General features: G+C 52.1%; 1 protein-coding gene across 1 annotated transcript in view; it reads right to left on the reverse strand.

Moving 5' to 3' along the window:
- DUSP14 (dual specificity phosphatase 14) overlaps nt 1-18,298 on the reverse strand; it is a 38,682-nt gene extending 20,384 nt beyond the window's left edge. Inside the window, exon 1 of the mRNA XM_006138622.5 lies at nt 18,142-18,298. The gene's annotated coding sequence lies outside the window, so the exon portion shown is untranslated. The remainder of the gene's footprint in view (nt 1-18,141) is intronic.
- Nucleotides 18,299-19,161: the final 863 nt, after the last annotated feature.

Raw genomic sequence — 19,161 nt, forward strand, 5'->3', positions numbered from 1 at the left:
AACCCCTCTGTTCTGTCGATTCGCTGTAAATTTTCTTGTGCAAAAATGTGCTTGAGGGGTGGACACGCCACGAGTTTTTGCGTGTGTAGACATAGCCTGAGTGAATATGCCCTTCTGAGGTCCTACGGTTATCGCCTCTCCCTTCAGAATGGCTCACTCAGCAAATAGAAGGAATTTCCACCCCCCAGCCAGCAAGCTCAGCCGGGGATCTGAAAATCAAGCTGGGTTCTTTCCTGCTCACACATTGTCACGTGCACTAGAGATTCAGCGAGCCATTGGTGATCTGTGCACTCTCAGTGATGCCAGTCAAACGTGGCTGCCAGACATATGCTCTCAGTGACATCTGTAAAACTCCATTGCCTTTCAGAGCATCACAGGACTGGCAGGAACCTCATGAGGTCATTTAGTCCAGTTCCCTGTACTCATGGCAGGACCGAGCACCATCTAGACCAGGGTTTCCCAGCCTGTGGGTTGGGACCCATTTTCGCGATCGGGGCTTTTTTGCGGAAAACAAATCTGAGCTGGCTACACTGGCCCTTTTGCGCAAAAGTTTTGCGCAAAAGGACTTTTCCCCAAACGAGAGCAGCATAGCATTTCCGCAAGAACATTGACAATCTTACATGAGATCGTCAGTGCTTTTGCGGAAACTCAAGCGGCCAGAGTAGACAGCTAGCAAGTTTTTCCGGAAAAGTGGCTGATTTTCTGGAAAAACTGGCCAGTCTAGACACAGCCCAGGTGAGGCCTAATCAGTGCAAAGTGGAGTCATGCTCACAACACTCCTGCTAATACATCCCAGAATGAGGTTTGCTTTTTTTGCAGCGTGATACTGTTGACTCCTATTTAGCTTGTGGTCCACTATGACCCCTAGATCCCTCTCTGCAATACTTCTTCCTAGACAGTCGCTTCCCATTCTGTATGTGTGAAACAGACTGTTCCTTCCTTAAGTGGAGCACTTTGCATTTGTTATTGAATTGCATCCCAGTTATTGCAGACTGTCCTGGGTCGGAGTGGCCGCCCCTCCCTGAGCCTTGGTGGGCCACAGCTGGCTCTAATGAAGCACCTGACCATCAATCAGGAGGAGTGGCATGGGAGATAAAGGCCTGCCAAGGAGGCAGAAGCCTCCACTGTGACCTCACCGGAGGAGCAAGACCCCGTGGAGGCCAAGCACTGGTCTAGGCTGCCGGGCCTGTTACTCCCAGATGGACTCTCCACCCGGCCAGAGCTGCCTACGCCTTGGAGCCCTGAGGACCCAGCTGGAACCCAGGTACAGCCTCAGGGGAGTTGGGAAGTAGCCCGGGGAAAGCTGACGCTTTGTGAGCCAAGACAGAGCTCGGGTCGCATTGGCGGAGCAGATCCCTGCTGACCCAGCAGCAGGCTGCTCTGCTGCACCCTGGGCTGGGAGGCAGCGGTGTGGGCAGGCCTGCGGGCCCGTCACCCCACTCTCGCGTGGCAGACGCCCCTCCTTGGCTGTGCATGAATTGCAGCCGACAACCGCTGCTGCCATGCCCTGAACCAGGGCCTGGTGTGTGTGTGCCTGTTACCATGCCCTGAGCAAGGGCCTGGTCTTTCATTGCTGTGTCTTTAACTGCTGCCATGCCCAGAGCACGGGTTTGGGCTTGAACTGTTTGTTGTGCTGCCCAGCACGAACCAAGGCCGGGCCATTATATCACTTATTTGCTGCCCACCTGGAACTGAGGCCAGGCCTGTGAACGATTTATTTACGGCCTGCTCCGGAGTGAGGCCGGGCCTTTGGACTGTTTATTTACTCACTTCGAATTAAAGCCGGGCTCTGGACTCAGGGTTGCGGTTTGCCTGGTGAGAGGACCTACACACGGGCCCTCCCCCACCGCTAATTCCCCCAACTGGTGGCCTAATACGGAGTGGGTCAGAGTGGATGACCACTGACCACGAGGGGGAGCCGCCCCTCCCCGAGTACAACCCGCATACACAGACCCATTTCTACAGTTTGTCCAGGTCACTTGAATTTTAACCCGATCCTCCCAGCTTGATCATCTGCAAACTTTATAAGCGTGCTCTCTATGCCATTATCTAAATCACTGATGACGATATGGAACCGAACTGGATCCAGAATTGATCCCTGCAGGACCCCACTTGTTATGCCCTTCCAGCATGACTGTGAAGCATTTATAACTACTCTCTAGGAACAGCTTTGCACATGCCTTACAGTAGCTCCATCTAGGTGGCATTTCCCTAGTTTGCTAATGAGAGAGTCATGTGAGATCGTATCCAAAGCTTTTCTAAAGTCAAGATACACCATGGTTACTGCTCCCCCCCCACTTTCCATAAGGCCTGTTACCCTGTCAAAGAAAGCTAGGCTGTTACTTGTCACTTTATTATCCTCCCGATGATTGCACATTGCTTAAATATTTGCCCACTATCTATCCAGGTACAGAAGTTAAGCTGACGGGTCTGTAGTTCCCCGGGTTGTCCTTCTTTCCATTTTTATAGAGGGCATATTAGATTAGCCCTTTCCCAGTCTTCTGGAATCTCTCTCGACTTCCATGACTTTTCAAAGATAATAGGGAATGGCTCAGATACACTACTCAAGGAGCTGTCTGAGGAGGCAAGAGGCATTTCATCCTGCCTTTGCTTGGGTTGCATGGGCATAACTGATGAGAGGGTAGTAAACAAGTCTGTTGATGGCATGTAAGAAAGAAATAGACTCCTGCTCACTGTCTCTTACCTGAATTGGCTTGGCAGGGTTAGCAAAACTAAAAGGCACCACGGGAACTGGTCTCTCAACTAGGATAGGGCCTCTTCTTACAGAACTCCTTGGAAGAGCAGACCTGCCCTTTTAAACTAGCTTCTTGGTAATTTATCACTGGCTGTGCCAAATGTCCTCGTGACGGTGATAGCAAAACCTTCGGGGGGGAATTACATAACTGCAATCCTGTAGGTCCAGGTGCTTTATTAGGAGGCCGGCAGTGATTTACATAGATCAAGGTAACCGCGGGGAGCTGTAAATTAGAAGGGCGTGCAGAAGCATTGAGCACACGCAGTGCTGTGTTATCTCAGGACACTTATGCTGCACCCGAGATGTGCTGGGAATAAGACCTGCAGCCTTGTGATGGGCTCCGAAGGAGAACTACAGCTACCTGTTGGGGTGTGTCCGAGTTAAGAGGGGTCTGGGTAACTGTTGCCATGGTAATGAGGGTACAGCATGGGCAGGCACTGTCCCTGTGGATGTGTAGATATCCTTCTTTGTTGCTTGCTTGGGCTCGATACGCATGTAGCTGTCCCAAAGACGTAACTTTTAACGAACGCTCTGTGTTAACAATGTCCTCTCCCTACCCGCCTTACCTGCCCCCACGGGCTCTGAAGTAGGCATTCGGGGTCACATCTCCTTCCCCCTTGGAAGTTGCTGATTTGAGCCGTTTTGTGACGTGAGAACTGCTTACGTCGGCTAAACGGCTGCAAACAGGGGCGAGTACAACGATACTCATCACGTGGTTCTGAAGATGCATTGTATGGGTGTTCCCATTGCTGAATTAAGGCTTAATGCGTGATGTAACTGATAAGTGTATTTATATACTCGCAAAGATAAAAAGGGTTACCTGTGCTTCATTTGGTGCTCACTCGGATCCCAAGGTTTGGGGGGGTCCGAGGCTGAATGAATATTGGCAATAAGGGAGCCCATCTCTCCCCAGCCCCTCTGTGGACCCTGGTCTTTTTCTAGCTCTACCTAGCCAGGGTCTAGCTACACTACAACCACTCTCCCCGTTCAGCGAGGACCAGCGAGCTGCGGCACAGGACTAGATGGTCTGCGGAGTGAAAACTCTTGCTTCTGGCCTGCAGTAGTGCTGCTGCCAGTGAAAGAGCCGAGGGAACACTAGGAGCAGTCTTGCCTTGTGGTGTTGCTCTAAAGCAGGGGTGGCCAACCTAAACCCGAGGAGCCAGAATTGACCAATGCACATTGCCAAAGAGCCACAGTTCTAGGTCATCAGCCCTGATCATCTCCCTACCACCATTCCCAGCGCATCCCGCCCACTGGTCAGCGCTGCCTCCTCCTTTTCCTCCTGCCCACTGTGATCAGCTTTCTCTCAGTGGGAGACAGTGGAAGGGGGAAGCATGGGTGTGACCGGCTTAGTGGAGTGGGTAGGAAGTGGCAGGATCCTAGGGGGAAAGGGTGGAAGGGGAAAACACTAGGGCAGAGCTGTGGGTTGAACAGGGAGCTCCCTGTGGCCCAGTGGGAAGTCGGTACCTGTAGCTCTAGCCCTGGATTTAGTACCTATTCAAGGAGCCACATATTAACTTCTGAAGAGCCGCAGGTGGCTCTGGAGCCACAGGTTGGTCACCCCTGCTCTAAAGAGCCATGGGGCGTGCTTTATACAGTAATTCCTCATTTAACACTATAGATCAGGAGTTCCCAAACTTTTTGACACGGGGACCAGTAAATCCATTCACAAACTTTTGGAAGACCGGTAATGTTTATTTGCATATTCATTAATCAAATGATGAATATTCAAATTAGTTGTTTCTGATCCTCCCAAACCCCCCTGTGCCAGCTTTAGCAAAGCTTTTGATATGGTCACCCACAATATTCTTGCCAGCAAGTTAAGGAATATGGATTGAATAAATGGACTGTAAGACCGACAGAAAGCTGGTTAGACCAGGGTTTCCCAAACTTTTTACTGTAGTTGGAACCCTTTTTTTTCAATACTGCTTTTTGCAGCCCAAAAATATAAACACCTAAAAAACAAACTGAGAAAATACCAGACATATAAATGTCTGGTATTTTCTCATTAGGTAAGTTGTATTATTACTATTACTAGATGTATCAGTTTGTAGTTTCGAACTGCCTGGCTGGTAAATGTGCTCAGGCTGCATGAGTGTGCCAGCCAGCCAGTTCGCAACTACTTGAGGGGGTGTGTGTATGGGGGGGGGGGTGTCAATAGACTCCCCGGGCTGGACGAACTCATGCTTTGTGCTTTGCAGGGGGAACGGGGGCAGCACCCCAAGATCTACATATGGCCGGGTCAGTCCCACTCCCCGCAGGCCGATTCATTGCTCCCCCTGCTGCACCTCTGGCCAGCCCCACTTCCTCCAACCCCCTCCCAGGCAGCCAGTTCTCCCCCGCTTCTCCCAATCTCCCTTGGCCAGCCCCGCTGCCCGTGTCCAGCCTTCCTTCCGGCAGCCGCTTCTTCTCCCCCCTTCCCCCGCACATCTTCCCTGGCCAGCTCCCTGCCCCCAACCTCACCCCCTGCCCCCCGGAAGCCCTGCTTCCACCGGCCCCCCAATCTCCCCAGCCTGCCCCGATTCCCCCGTCCAATGCTGCTTCCGGTGGCCAGCTCTCCCCTCCTCCTCACCCCAGAATCCCCTGGCACCTGCCCCTGCCCCCTTTGCCCTCTTTTTCCCTGATACCCACCCCCTCACCACTCTCTGCCTCATTCCCCTCCTGCCCCTCTGTGTCCTCACACATGACTTGCTCCATCCTGGCCTTCCTCATGTCCACCCCTTCTTTCAACTCTTCTCCCAGCATCTCCCCCTGCAGCCCCCAATGCCCTTCCCCTCTCCTCTCCTCTCCCAGCATCACCCTGTCCCCCCTCCCACTGACACCTTCCCTCCTGTCCTTTCCCTCATGGTCTGCACTTGGCCCCCTGGCATTTGTCTCTCTCTCTCCTGCACCCCTGTCCCTGGGTGCCTTCCATCCCTCCCCGTCCGCTGCCACCTCCTCACCTCCGCCCAAGCCTGCCGCCGCCTCTCCTCCTCCTCTCCTCCCTGCCCCACCCCGCCGCTGCCCAAGCCTGTTCCCTACCTTCTGCCTTCCACATTGTGGGGCCGGAGGCCGCGCTCAGGCCCCGGAGGCCAAACCCGGAGCCAGCGTGGCCCCGCCACGTGCCCCCGAAGAGTTTTAAAATCCCGGGCTGTGATGTCACGTCACGCCCGGGCATCCTCCCCGCCCACGTGCAACGCCGCACATGGGCACAGCAGGCGGTGAGAAGGAGCCACGCACGGCGGGGACGCTCTGGGGGCGGGGTGGGAGGACACGTGGGGGGGCCGGTGCAGGAGGTCCACGCCCACTCTAGGCAGAGCCGGGGGAGAGACCCAGCTCCACGTATTGGTGGAGCAGGGGTCCCGGCTCTGTAACTCGCCGGCACTTCTGGGTTCAGGGGCACGGGGCCCAATTTGACTGAATTGGCCTAAGGCCGGCCCTGCCGGCAGCCACTAGGCATGCTGAGGCCCAGAATCTTTTTCCCACAGCCTGGTACCAGGCCGCGGCCCATAGTTTGGGAAACACGGCTATAGATGTGTTTCTGAAAATGTTAGTGCTAAGCGAAAACGTGCTATGTGGGGTCAATTTTCCCATTAAAAATAATGGAAAAGGTGGGGGTTGCGTTTCAGGTGCCAGTGGCAAAGTCCATTTTTTGTTGGTGCTGGGTGGTCAATGTCAGCATTAGCTATCTAGCGACACAAGATAACTAGCAACACAAGTCGCTGCAGTTTGTTAAAACACAAAGATACACAGGTGAGTGAGCGGAGGAGCGCTGTGACCACGTGTATTCATCCGCTCATGCGTATTACCACTGTTTTCACCAGCGTATACTGCCGCGCGAAGTAGTTGGCCACTTGATGGTTTTTGTGTTAGTTTGGGGACTGTCGTGTTATTCGAAAAACGTTCCCTAAAAATAAAATCATGCTATTGCGTAAACGTGTTAAATGAGTAATTACTGTATCAGGGTGGGCAAACTTTTTGGCCCAAGGGCCACATTGGATATGGAAATTGTATGGAGGGCTGGGCAGGGGAGAGGTTGTGCCTCCCCAAACAGCCAGGTGTGGCCAAGCCCCCACCTGCTATGCAACCCCCTGAGTCCACTGGGGACTCCTAGCCCCATCCAGTCTCCCCTGCTCCCCACACCCTTACTGCACCCCAGAACCTCCTGCCTCCTATCCAAACTTCCCTGCCTCCTGACTGCCCCACCCAGAACATTGGGAGCAGAGACTGTGCTGCCCAGGTGCTGAGGGGGAGGGGAAGGGGAGAAGAGGAGGGGCTGGGGATTAGACACCCCTGCTTGCCGTGCTGCCCAGGAATTGAGCTGGCTTCTCCGGGCAAGGCTGTCCTGACCCTGGCAGGAGCTTGGTGGGGCCAGGCCGAAGGGTTTGAGGGGCTGGCTGTGGCCCGCAAGCCACAGTTTGCCGTTTCTGCTTTACATCCAGGGCACGTTGAATCGTGACTGACTAATTGGTGGGACAAGCATGACACCGACATGCCGCAGGTGGTTCAAGGCCATCGGCAGTCTACATCCTAGATAAGTAATTTATTAAGCAGCTAAACTCTAGACAATGTTTTTCTATTATAAATCTTAGGTTCTTGTTATTTCCACTTCAGCTCATCTGAGGACGTGGGCTTTGCCCACAAGCTCATGTTACTACAGATTTTGGTTCATCTCTCAGGTGCCACAGGACTACTTGTTGCTTTTAAAGTGACTCACATGGCGACTCTTTTCCTCCCCTTCTCCCCCGAGACTTTCTAGATAGTGGATTAGCTAGCGATTTAAATTGTTTCCTAGCCAAGATGCCCTTTTAATATCAAGGGTGACTGAGCCAGGGGTGGGTGGGGAGGCCATGTGATGTGTGTTCAGTCCCTGATTGTCACCGCTCCTTGGCTGTGTCAGGCACTCCGCAGAACAGGTCGGAGCAGCCTGTAGTCTAGCATTAAGACATGACCCAACAAGCGCACACAGTGAAGCAGGCAGCAAGGCAAAAGCTGTGATAAGATCCTGCCTGGCGTCTCTCTTCCTCATGGAGCAACCTCAAGTGCAAGCCCAGAGCTGAGTTCTGGGGAGCGGTTTAGGGAAGGGGTGTGGTTCGGACACCAGGGATTGGGGTTTTGGGCTGATCACGTTTTCTCCTCTGGTCCAAAGTGTTCTGCACGTGTGCTTGTTTGGAAATCTCCCTCAGTGCATCAGCAGTTGCATTTGTATCTTCCCCTTGAGCTACATGGAGCTCTCCCGTAGGTACAGTGTGTTCCCTCCATGCCACCTCGCATCCTATTCCTGAAAGCAGAGAGGCAGGAGGGAAGTCAGGGCTGTGGGTTTTTTTCTCTTTTCTCACTTGACCGCTGGATCATACCATTTGCAGAGGTAGGGGGAGGATTTAGGTTGGGGAGTCAAAACAGGAGGTAAGATGGCTCATGTTTGCATGGCGTTTCAAGTCTGACTTCCAAACCGCAGGAGACGGGGTGCTGCAAGCCAGAGATTGCTTTGTTATTTGCAAGGGCAGTAGCCACATCTGCCTAACTCTCTGCCTTCATGTGTCTGAATTTCTGTTCGCTTTGGGGACACGCAGCGCGTCCTTTTGGGAGGGGGAGGGGCTTGTGGGAAACCTGCCTACAGTTTGATTGGCAGAAATAGTCGTCTGGGGAAACAAAGCTAGGAGGAGGCATAGGGGGCTTTGTTCCTTGGAGCTAATGGGACTGGGAACATGGACTTCCTCTGCATTTAGATGGCTTTTCTGGAGTCAACATGAAACGCTGACAGGCGGAACTGAACCTCGGACCAAGGCCGGTCTGAGCCATTGGTGCACCCCAGGTGCATGGCGCCACCCCCGGGCACACAGCGCCCTGGGCGCCCAGCACATGCGTGGCCCCACCCCCGGGTGTGCGGCACATGTGTGGTGCTGCCCGGGGCGTGCGGAGCATGCGCGGTGCCTCCCCTGCCTGGCCCGGCAGCCCCACGTGGCACACCCTACAATGGGGCACCCTGGGCGGTAGCCCGGTTGGCACATACCTTGGGCCAGCTCTGCCTAGGACCTCTGGAGCTCAGTGCATGAGCCTCTCCCACAGGCTCTAACAGCCAGCTGGCTGTCAGCTAAGGCTGTAGAGCAGACTCATTCTTCTCTCTGTAACAGGTCTCACTTGACCACTGGATCATACCAGCTGCAGAGGTAGGGGGAGGATTTAGGTTGGGAAGTCAAAACGGGTGGTAAGATGGCTGATGTGTGGCCACCACTCAGCTCTGGGTGGGATGCCTTAACAGGAGTGTTGTGAGCAAGACACAAGAAGGAATTATTCCACTCTACTCGGCACTGATTAGGCCCCAGTTGGAGTATTGTCTCCAGTTTCAAGAAAGATGTGGAGAAATTGGAGAAGGTCCAGAGAAGAGCAACAAAAGTGATTAAAGGTCTAAAACATGAGCTATGAGGGAATTGGGCTTGTTTAGTATGGAAAAGAGAAGACTGAGAAGGGACATGATAGCAGTTTTCAAGTATCTAAAAGGGTGTCACAGGGAGGAGGGAGAAAAATTGTTTCCCTTGGCCTCCGATGATCGGACAAGAAGCAATGGGCTTAAATTGCAGCAAGGGAGGTTTAGGCTGGACATTAGTAAAAACTTTCTAATGGTCAGGGTGGTTAAACACTGGAATAAATTGCCTAGTGGAGTTGTAGAATCTCCATCTCTGGAGATATTTAAGAGCAGGTTGGATAGACATCTGTCAGGGTTGATCTAGATGGTGCTTGGTCCTGCCGTGAGGGCAGGGGACTGTATTTGATGACCTCTCGAAGTCCCTTCCAGCTCTAGTGTTCTATGGCAAGAAACAAATGGATTTGTATTTGAACATCGTTTGGAAGCAGAAATGGTATCTATGAACTTTTAGCTTCAGGCCCCACCTCTGCCTGTAAATTACATACCACTGACACTGCCATGTGAAAGAATGTCAGTCCTGGATTGGGCAGCTTGCAGTGACCTAGCAATACTTAGCCCTGGTGGCTGCATCTTGGGGTTCCAGAATCTAAGAAAAGAACAGTGAATCCAATGCAAGAATGCTGTGGTGTCTGTCTGCCTGAGTCTGCAGGCAGCCTGAAACACCTTGGAAGTGTGAACTACACCATCAGTCTCAACTCTGAAGCCTAATGATTACGTCACTATCAGCAGTGTTTCCCATATCAAAATGTGCAGAGAGAAAGAGGCCAATCCTATTCTGAAGTTGAGTAGCTCATTGTGTCCTCCCCAGGGGGTGGAGTTTGGGTTGTAGACAGAAGTTTAGGAAAGCATTGCTGCTTTGCTTTTCCCAATCTGGGAATCCCAAACCCATCATGACTTAATTTTTCCCTGGTGATGGCAAACCAGTGTTCATGTGGCTTTCACTCAGCACTTGCTAGAATAACTTGCTGAGGTAGGATGAGCTTCTGCTGCCTGTACTATTCATCATCAGCAAAGAATCTGGTCCCTGATGTTTAAACAATTAAACTGTTTAATTCTGCAATTTGCAATTCTGACATTCTGCAATTTGCATGGTAAGGAATTGGGTAGATACACAAACAGCGTTCTCTGCTGGGTAGAGTCAGAACAGCTCATCTGAGTGTCATAGATCCTATACTGATCATTACTAAAGGATTCTCCTTTAGTTCCAGTTGTGGAGCAACGACAGAGCTCCATCACTGCTATATCTCATTCCCAGCTGCTGCAAAGTCCCTAGTGTGTTGCAAAGGCGAAAACCTGTAGCCCCATAGGATTTTGTGGTTGTTACATCACTTAGCAGAAACAAATTTACACTGATTCTTACCCACATCAATCTCTGAATGCTACAAACTGTTCCTGAATATGCCAATGCTAATGATCACCCCTTCTTTATTGGTAGGTCTTTAAGAGTTTTACCAGGGAACAAGTTGAGTCTTGTGCGCCGTTCACAGGGGCTGAGGGTTTTGAGGAATCTCCCTGACAGAGCGGCAGGCTGTTGTTTGTGCAGAAGGCAGCCTCCAAAGTTCAAGTGGTAATCAACCATTATGAAACTCGGTTGTCTCGGAACGTTTCGCCTCCCACCTGCAGCAGTGGGTCTAAAGAATGAGGCCCCTTTCTAAGCAAGATGGAAGAGGGATGCTCAGGGGAGAGGAGGTGGAAGTAGTTTGAATCGATCATTTTTAAATAGATTGCACGTGGCTGCAAACATTTCTCCCAGGGCAAAGCAAGGGGAGGGGGTCCTTCTTACACCTCACCTATTCTATGGAGCTCTGTAGAGATTTCCTTGCCTGCTTGAAGTTTTATAAACTCTGGCTTGTGTGCACAGTTGCTCAGCACTCAGTGACTGAATTCCTCCTTCATGATTAGAAACTCCTGGCCTGGTGAAGGACTGTTCAAACCAAAAAGCCCCACTCCCAAAAGGTGGCAAAGATGCAGCCATGGAATTTTTGCAAGAGGGGAGAGAGGAATAAAGATGCATGAGGGCCCTGTGCCTCTTACACAATGCAGTGTTTGACGAAGAGAAATTCCAGATAATCCAACCTCCCCTCCTGCCTTTTGTCCTGTTTCTTGAGGCAGATGATGCTGGCAGGAGTGAGGAGCCACTAATGCTGACCCTGTTGAGAGTACTTGGCAGCGGACTCCAACCACCATGTTGTTTTTCACGAGAAAAAGAACAAGAAATGGCTTGCTGAGAACGGACGCTAAATGTGCATCTGGGTGTTGGAACTCGCTTGTGTTCTGCATGCGAAATTCCCTGGGCAGCTGTCTCTGCTGTATCTTTAGTGCTGCGATGCTTATTTGGGGTGCACTGGGGGTGGAATTGACATTCTGCAATTTGCATGGTGTTTCAAGTCTGACTTCCAAACCGCAGGAGACAGGGTGCTGCAAGCCAGAGATTGCTTTATTTGCAAGGGCAGTCGCCACAGCCGCCTAACTCTCTGCCTTCGTGTGTCTGAATTTCCGTTTGTTTTGGGGACACGCAGCGCGTCCTTTTGGAAGTGGTACGTCCTCAGGAGGAGGAGGGGCTTGTGGGAAACCTGCCCACAGTTTGAATTGCAGAAATAGTCGTCTGGGGAAACAAAGCTAGGACAAGGCATAGGGGGCTTTGTTCCTTGCAGCTAATGGGACTGGGGACATGGACTTCCTCTGCATTTAGATGGCTCAGTGGTCCCCAACCTTTTGGAGCTGCCGGGCGCCCAGGTGGAGGGCTGCACATGTACCATGTGCCCGGGGAGGTGGCCGCGTGTGTGCCGCGCGCCTGGGGCACAAGAATGGCTTGGGCCAGCCCTGGTCACTTGGCGGGCGCACATAAATGCCCCGGCAGGCGCCATGGCACCCACGGGCACCGCGTTGTGGACCACTGAGACGGGTCTTCTGGAGTCAACATGAAACGCTGACAGGCGGAACCGAACCTAGGACCTCTGGAGCTCAATGTAGGCTCCAAAAGCCAGCTGGCTGTCAGCTAAGGCTGTAGAGCAGACTCATTCTTCTCTCTGTAAGAGGTCTCGGTAACACTCCATGGGGCAGGGCCCCGCCCCCCACAGGTGCAATTAGGGATGCAAAAAGTTGGTTCAAACAGTAACCGTGTAACCGCTGAAAATCTTTGCGGCTTCTCGTGCTGCAGGCTTGGCAGTATAAAGCATAGCTTAGCTTTATACAGCAGAGCCTGCAGCGAAGGCTCCCTGGGAATAGGGCTGCCAGCTGCTGCCGGCCTTGCTCCTGGGGAGGCGGCTTCTCTGCTGCAGCGAAACAGCCTTCCCTGGAGGCTGGCAGTATGGGCTGACAACTCTGCTTCTGGGGAGGAGGCTTCCGAATGTAACCAATAACATTAACGGGCAAGCATCACCTTAGAGTTAAATCGAATAACTGGTTAACCAATAATATCCCTAGGTGCAATTGTAAGGGTACGTCTAGACTACAGGCTTTGTTGACAAATTATGTCGACAAAGCTTCTGTCGACAAAGTGTCTAGGTTACATCCAGTTCTGTCAACAAAGCAAGCCGCTTTGTCCACATGAGAGTGTAGATGCAATAACGCCTTCTGTCGACAGAACTCTGTAGCCAAAAGGCGTTATTCCTCCTAGAATGAGGTTTACCGCCATCGACAAAACTGCCGAGTTCTGTCGAGTTATGTAGTGGCGGTAGTGTAGACACAGGTATAGTTTTGTCAACAAAAGTCCACTTTTGTTGACACAATCCTGTAGTCTACACCCACCCCGGCTGCGTCTACACTGGCATGATTTTGCATAAGAACTCTTTTGTGGAAGAGTTCTTGTGCAAAAACTCTTCCAGAAGAGAGCGTCTACACTGGCATGTGCCTTTGCGCGAGAGCATCCATGCCAGTGTAGACGCTCTCTTGCACAAGAAAGCTCCGATGGCCATTTTAGCCATCGGGCTTTATTGCTCAAGAAATTCATGTTGCCTGTCTACACTGGCCTCTTGCGCAAGAACAGTTGGGCTTACTCCTGAGCGGGAGCATCAGAGTATTTGCGCAAGAAGCCCTGATTTCACACATTCGAACGTCCGTGTTCTTGCGCAAGAACTCACCGCCAGTGTAGACAGGCAGCATGTTTTTGCACAAAAGCGGCTGCTTTTGTGCAAAATCATGCCAATGTAGACACAGCCCCCTAGTGTGGTTCACTGTCCCATGCAGTGGCATCTAGACCACAGCAACAGTCAAGACCAAGATGGCTCAGAGTAGAGGCTCCTATACTAAGCTTCCTACGTCCCAGGTTCAAATCCGCCTGGTGGTGGTTACACAATGACTAGGGTGCATCTCTTCCCCTCGCAATTTGTCCCTGTCGAATGAGATGCAAGTCTGTTGCCCGTTTGCCTTCATGGATGTTGGATGTGTTGCCCTGCTAGTACAGCCTCATAACTTGTTTACGATCCAGCAAAGCCCACGCACGCATGTAGGGCCTGGGCAAAGGGCCCAGGGGGAGGAAAATGGAGCCTATTCTCGGAGCAGATGAACCCCACCTCCAACTCTTGGCATTTTAAAACCTCAGCCGGGCTCAGCAGGTGAATCAAACCCTGGGATGTTTGGAATGGCTGCTCACATGGAGACCAAAGTGTGCAAAGCGCAGAGCCTGGGAATATTTCTGGTTTCAGTTTTGCTGGGGGAGGGGAAGGCTGGAGGTGAGGAGAAGAAATTCTCTGAGCAGAGTCCTAAAATAGAGAGTGTGCATGTGGCAAAGAAACGGCCGCTCTTCTGTCAGGCAGGAGGGTTGTGCTGAGGGCTTTCCCCCCACCCCCATCACTGGGAATTCAACACCGTGATTCTCACCTCACTCCTCTCTGGAGATAGATCTATGGGCCAAATTCTCTCCTGCTGTTTGCTGGGCCAGTTTGCCCCAGAAGAGAATTTGGCCCCATGGAATGACACTGGCATAAAAGGAGCTGAACCAAGTTATGCCCCGGCACCCACCCTTAGGCTCAAAGGTGGATGGATGGGGCCTAGTGGCTCAGGTGAATGGAGAGGAATCTGTTCTACAGGTGATATAATCAATTATTAGAGAAGATGGTGTAGGCCAGGCTTGACATACAGGCACCTCAGCGGTCTCCCCCATTCCTCACACAGCCACCTCATTATGCATCAACTGGATGTGTAATGAGATCACAGAAGACCCCTGTCGATATTGCAGAAGGAAAGAAACTAATTTGCTGTCCCATGGGAACGGGATTATAATCCCTTTCCAATTAGGGATGTTAATGGTTAACTGGTGGGGACTGAAATAGTGTCTCCCCCTCTCCCTCCGCACCTGCCATGGGCAGGGAGCTGCGCCAGCCCCATAGGGCCTGCCATCAGTGGGGAGGATGCTCCAGCCGGCCAGACCAGCCCCCAACCGCAGTGCGTATAATCAGACAAACTTAACATTTAACCAGTCAATTAATAAAACAGGATTTTACATCCCTGTTTCCAATCTCCTCACCGCCATGAGCCAGTCATCGATTATCAGTCCAGCCCTCCGCAGCAATCCTGACGCTGAGTCAGGGGAAAAGATCCAGCTGGCGAAGCCCAGAGGGACATTTGTAGTCAGAAATGCCAACCCCCCTGCAAAAGTGACTCTGACTGTTTGCTTCAGCAGTGGCGAGTCTCAAGTCAGCATTTACGGACCCGCGCATGGCTCTGTCATCTCATTTGAGAGGGTCGCCCCCAAAAAACCCTAAAGTGAGCACCCCAGAGACAGCCAGAAATCGACTGGTGGAGTCATGTCTCCAGCTGCCACACCGGAGATCGATCTTCTGGCATTTGATTTAGTGGGTTTGGCAAAGACCTGCTAAATCAAATGCAGAGAGTGCTGCTGGTTGGTGGTGGAACTCCTCGCAGTCGTGAGGAGTAAGGGAAGCTGATGAGAGTGTTTGCTCCCATCAACCTCCCACTGTGAAGACAGCGCCAAGCTTGGCTTAAGATGTGTCGACTCCAGCTACCTTATTTACATAGCGGGAGTTGCGTACCTCAACCTGACCTTTGGGTCTTCTATAGACCTGGCCTGGGCAGGTGCAGTCTCTAGCTTTAGTGAGACCAGGGCCAGCCTGAGCTCTTTTAGCGCCCTGCCCCCGGGGCGCACAACACATGCGCAGCCTGGCCACAGCCACTGGTGCGCAGGTTGGGGTCCGCCCCACGGCGCATGCGCTGCCTGGCCCAGCCACCGCTGCTGGTGCATGCGCCGGGCCATCAGCGTCCTGTGGCAGTGGGGGGAATGGCGCTACTGGCTGGCGCTGTGGGCGCAGCACCTGGCGCGCAGCACCTAATGGCAGCTTTAAGGGATGCTGCGCGCTCCTTACAGCTGCCATCAGGCGCCCCCCATCGGTTGGCGCCCCGGGCAGCTGCCCAGCTCGCCCATGCCTCGGTCCAGCCCTGAGTGAGACCCTCAGATGCTACATGGAGATGGAGGGGAAAGAGAAGCTTTTTCTTTCTAGAATAAGAACAAGTTCCAAATTTCGATTTCAGTGATGCAGGTGTAAATCTGGAATAAGGCCATTCCCTCCAGTGCGGCTGCTCCGGATTTACACGCGCGTGAACAGAATTTGCCCCACCCTGTTTACCTTGGGCTAGATTGTGCAACCATGACTGAAGCGGAGAAGCACTTAGAGTCTCTTCAGCTAATAGGTCTGGGTGACTATTTGCATGAGGAAGGGCTCCACAGTTTGGCTCCTTGGAATGACATGCCGGGGCTAGGCAGCTATATGGAACTGGCCAGTGGCTTATACATGCTCACAGTAGGGCCAGATTCAGGTTCTTGTGTGTCTTGCACTCTCTCTGATGCTTGTATGACCTCCATTACTGGTGTATCCAAACACCACACAGTCTTCAATGCGTCCTTCCTCATAATATCCCCATTTTACAGATGGGGAACTGAGGCACAAGGAGGCACAGGGTAAATTGCACCCCCATGCAGCAGAGAGAGACAGAACCAGGTGCCGCAAGCCACTTAGCCTGAAGCCCCAGCTGGGTATTTGCAGTGGTTTTGTGATGTCTTTGGAAAAAAGACACCCAGTGACATTAGTTAAGCATCTTTCTGCACTAGTAAACCAAAGGGAACTTTAGGGAGGCGCTCAACTTGAAACCTTCCCTTGGTCATTTTGATGCGATGGCACCTGCATTGGCTCAGCTCCTTCAGAGGACTTGGAAGCCCTGCCAGGTAGTGAAACATCTGCACCCATGTAATGGAATCTAGTCACTGGCCCATCTACATCCCACAGGTCAGGCAGGGTAAAACAGAGGAAGCTGGCTGCTGAGTTCCACCAGTTGGGCGTGAGGGCAGGAAGCAGATCCCGGTCCAGGCCCAGTGGACCCAAAAGGAGTTGATCATGAGTCAGGACTGAATATGGATGTTGAGTTTTGGTTCCATGGTGTTTGTTCATGCTCTGTTTACTAGCCCCTAACACAGTGTGGTAGAATCTCTATTACCTTAATGATGGTGGATCTACCACAACGCCAATCCTCCTTATCTGCCCTGCTGGGAAGCTACATAAGATTCCATGAGTTAACTGCAGCCTCTGCTACTTCCTGGCATGGGGGACGGTTTTCCTCCCCCTGCCCCAATTCTTAGGCTGGGCCAAGGATTGGTGGAGCCCTGGGTGGATACAAAACTTGCATCCGCATCCCTATGAGATCTGCAAATTTGCAGGATTCTCAATACAAAATTTGTATCCCCGTCCTCACCCGCTGCTGCCAAAATGAGACTTGGATCTGCAGGTATAAAGCAGAGATCTGTGGATTTGCAGGGCTCTAATAACTGCTCCAAAACAACCAGTCCAGCAAGGTGCATGGGAATTGGAGTTGCTCACACATCCTGGGCAAAACACAACCCTCCTAATAGTTTCCAAGAGTTTTATAAAGGGGACTTAAAATCGTATCTGCAAGCCGCAAACGAACAGTGCGCTCAGAACAAGGAAAGGCTTTAGGCAGCTCGTAAATTAAAACAATGTCCGGATCGGCTTAAGCACGAACAAGTTCAGTCCAGGTATATTCTATCGAAATGCCTCGACAGCTATGGGCACATTTTGAGATTGCGCTTACTTACTTGAGGGCAGTAGCATCTGTTGAGTCTTCCCTTTAAACTAATACCCCTGGGCTGGACATCTTGCTGGTTAGTTATGTTAAGAACTTCCCTATAAATGTCAGGTGGGTTTAAGGAGGAGAAATATGCAACCAGCAGGCATTTCCTTTTTTTATCTTTTGCAGCCCAACAAAATAAGCCTGTTCCCTCCTCCATGGGCAGGGAGGTGCGGCTGCTTGTCCAACACCCCCCTGGAATTAACTGGCACCACAGGCTATTTCCTCCCCCCCCTTCTTTTTCCAGTCCCTCCTTTCTCTCCCTTCCCAGATGCCTCATCCAGCGAGTTGTCCCTTTGAAAATCCACAGGCAGCACTGAGATGAGCTCCCTTGGGGAACTGCACACACAGCTGATTTTTCACATTTGGCTCCTGTCTTGACAGAGGTGGGGACAGACAGACCTGCCATCACTGGGAAAATGTACGCTGGCCACAGCCAGGCATGTGCAAAATCCAAGCAAGAATAGGGGGTAGGGGGGAGAAGGATTCTCCCCGGAGGCCCCCTGGACCATACGCCAGGCTGGAGGCGGCTGTGCTCAGGATTCCAAATTGACCAGCTTTTATTAATGCATGAAACTCAGATGATCAGCAATAATCTAAGACTCCCATTCACTGCCCCCACCTTTTCCCTCACCCCCTCTCCCTGCTGCTGTCTGACTTCTCAACACTAGGGCTGAATATTTGCTCGCTGATGCATTTAACGTGTATGACAGCTGACTTTTTTTTTTTCCCTGGCAAACAGCTTCACATCCTCCCCCCTCTTTCTGCCCCCCTCCCCACTCCCCAGCCCCTGGGCAAAGCCTCCAGATCAGTTAGTTTCTTTAGAAGTTCATCTATGGAGCCAAAAGCATCCCGCTATTTGGGGGGGGGGCGCGTCTCTTACCGTGGCTTTGGGGGCCGTGCATCCACAGGATCCCCTAGCTGGCTTCCTCTGCCCAAGACAGCTGTGGTCCAGGCTGTCCCAGAGCAGGATGATGAATGAGCCGCACTTTCCCCTTCCTGGGAATGTCTTCCCTGGGCTACTGACATCTGATCTCCTCCTGTGACAGCCCCTCCTTCTTTCCCCTCCCCTCCGTGTCAGCAGCTCTGTGTGTGTGTGTGTGTGTGTGTGTTAGTTACCAAGATACGGTTCTACAGGCTTGGCTCGCCTGGCTCGTCCTCAACACAGGCAAACTCAGTGAGTGGCTGGCTGTTAAAGGGGCAGCCTGGCTTCCTAGGGAATAAACAAACACCTGAAGGTTGAGGATACAAGCCCATTTTCTCTTGCGCCCATGCACGGCGGCTGGCCTGATTTTTAGAGCCCTGCAAATCTGCAGACCTCGTGTGTGTGTGTGTCTGTGTCTGTGTGTGGTGTTTGCAGATGCAGGTACAAACTTTGTATCCAGAACCCTGCAAATGTGTGGCTCTTCATTTGCCTCAGCGTGCCGCCCTTACACACACACACATTTCCATTTACCTCAGCCTGCCACCCTTAACAATTTTACACACACACACACACACACACACACACACTTTCTCTCTCTCTCTCTCTCTCTCTCTCTCTCTCTCTCTCTCTCATTTGCCTCAGCCTGAACCCCCCCAACCTCGGGCAAACACACAGAACTATCACTTGGCTTTTCTGTGGCCCTTCACAGGAATGAGCTTGTCCCTGCTGTGAGGCAATAAGTCTCCCAGAGAGGGGGCGACAAGGCACAGGCTTATCCCAGGCCAACCAGATAGTTGGTGGCCTAAAAAGAGACACAACCACATTTCTTGAGAGCCAGGCCTCTGATTTAACTACTGACCAGGCTTCTCTTGAATCTGCCCCTGTTGGAGCTTTGTCTTAAAGGGACCAGTGTCCATGACCTCTCCAGGCCTCGTTGGTATTTTTATCGGTGTCTAATATACACCAGAGATGAGTGCA

The sequence above is a fragment of the Pelodiscus sinensis genome, chromosome 21 (assembly GCF_052426305.1).
Source record: "Pelodiscus sinensis isolate ZL-2025 chromosome 21, ASM5242630v1, whole genome shotgun sequence".
In the NCBI taxonomy this organism is placed as follows: Eukaryota; Metazoa; Chordata; order Testudines; family Trionychidae; genus Pelodiscus; species Pelodiscus sinensis.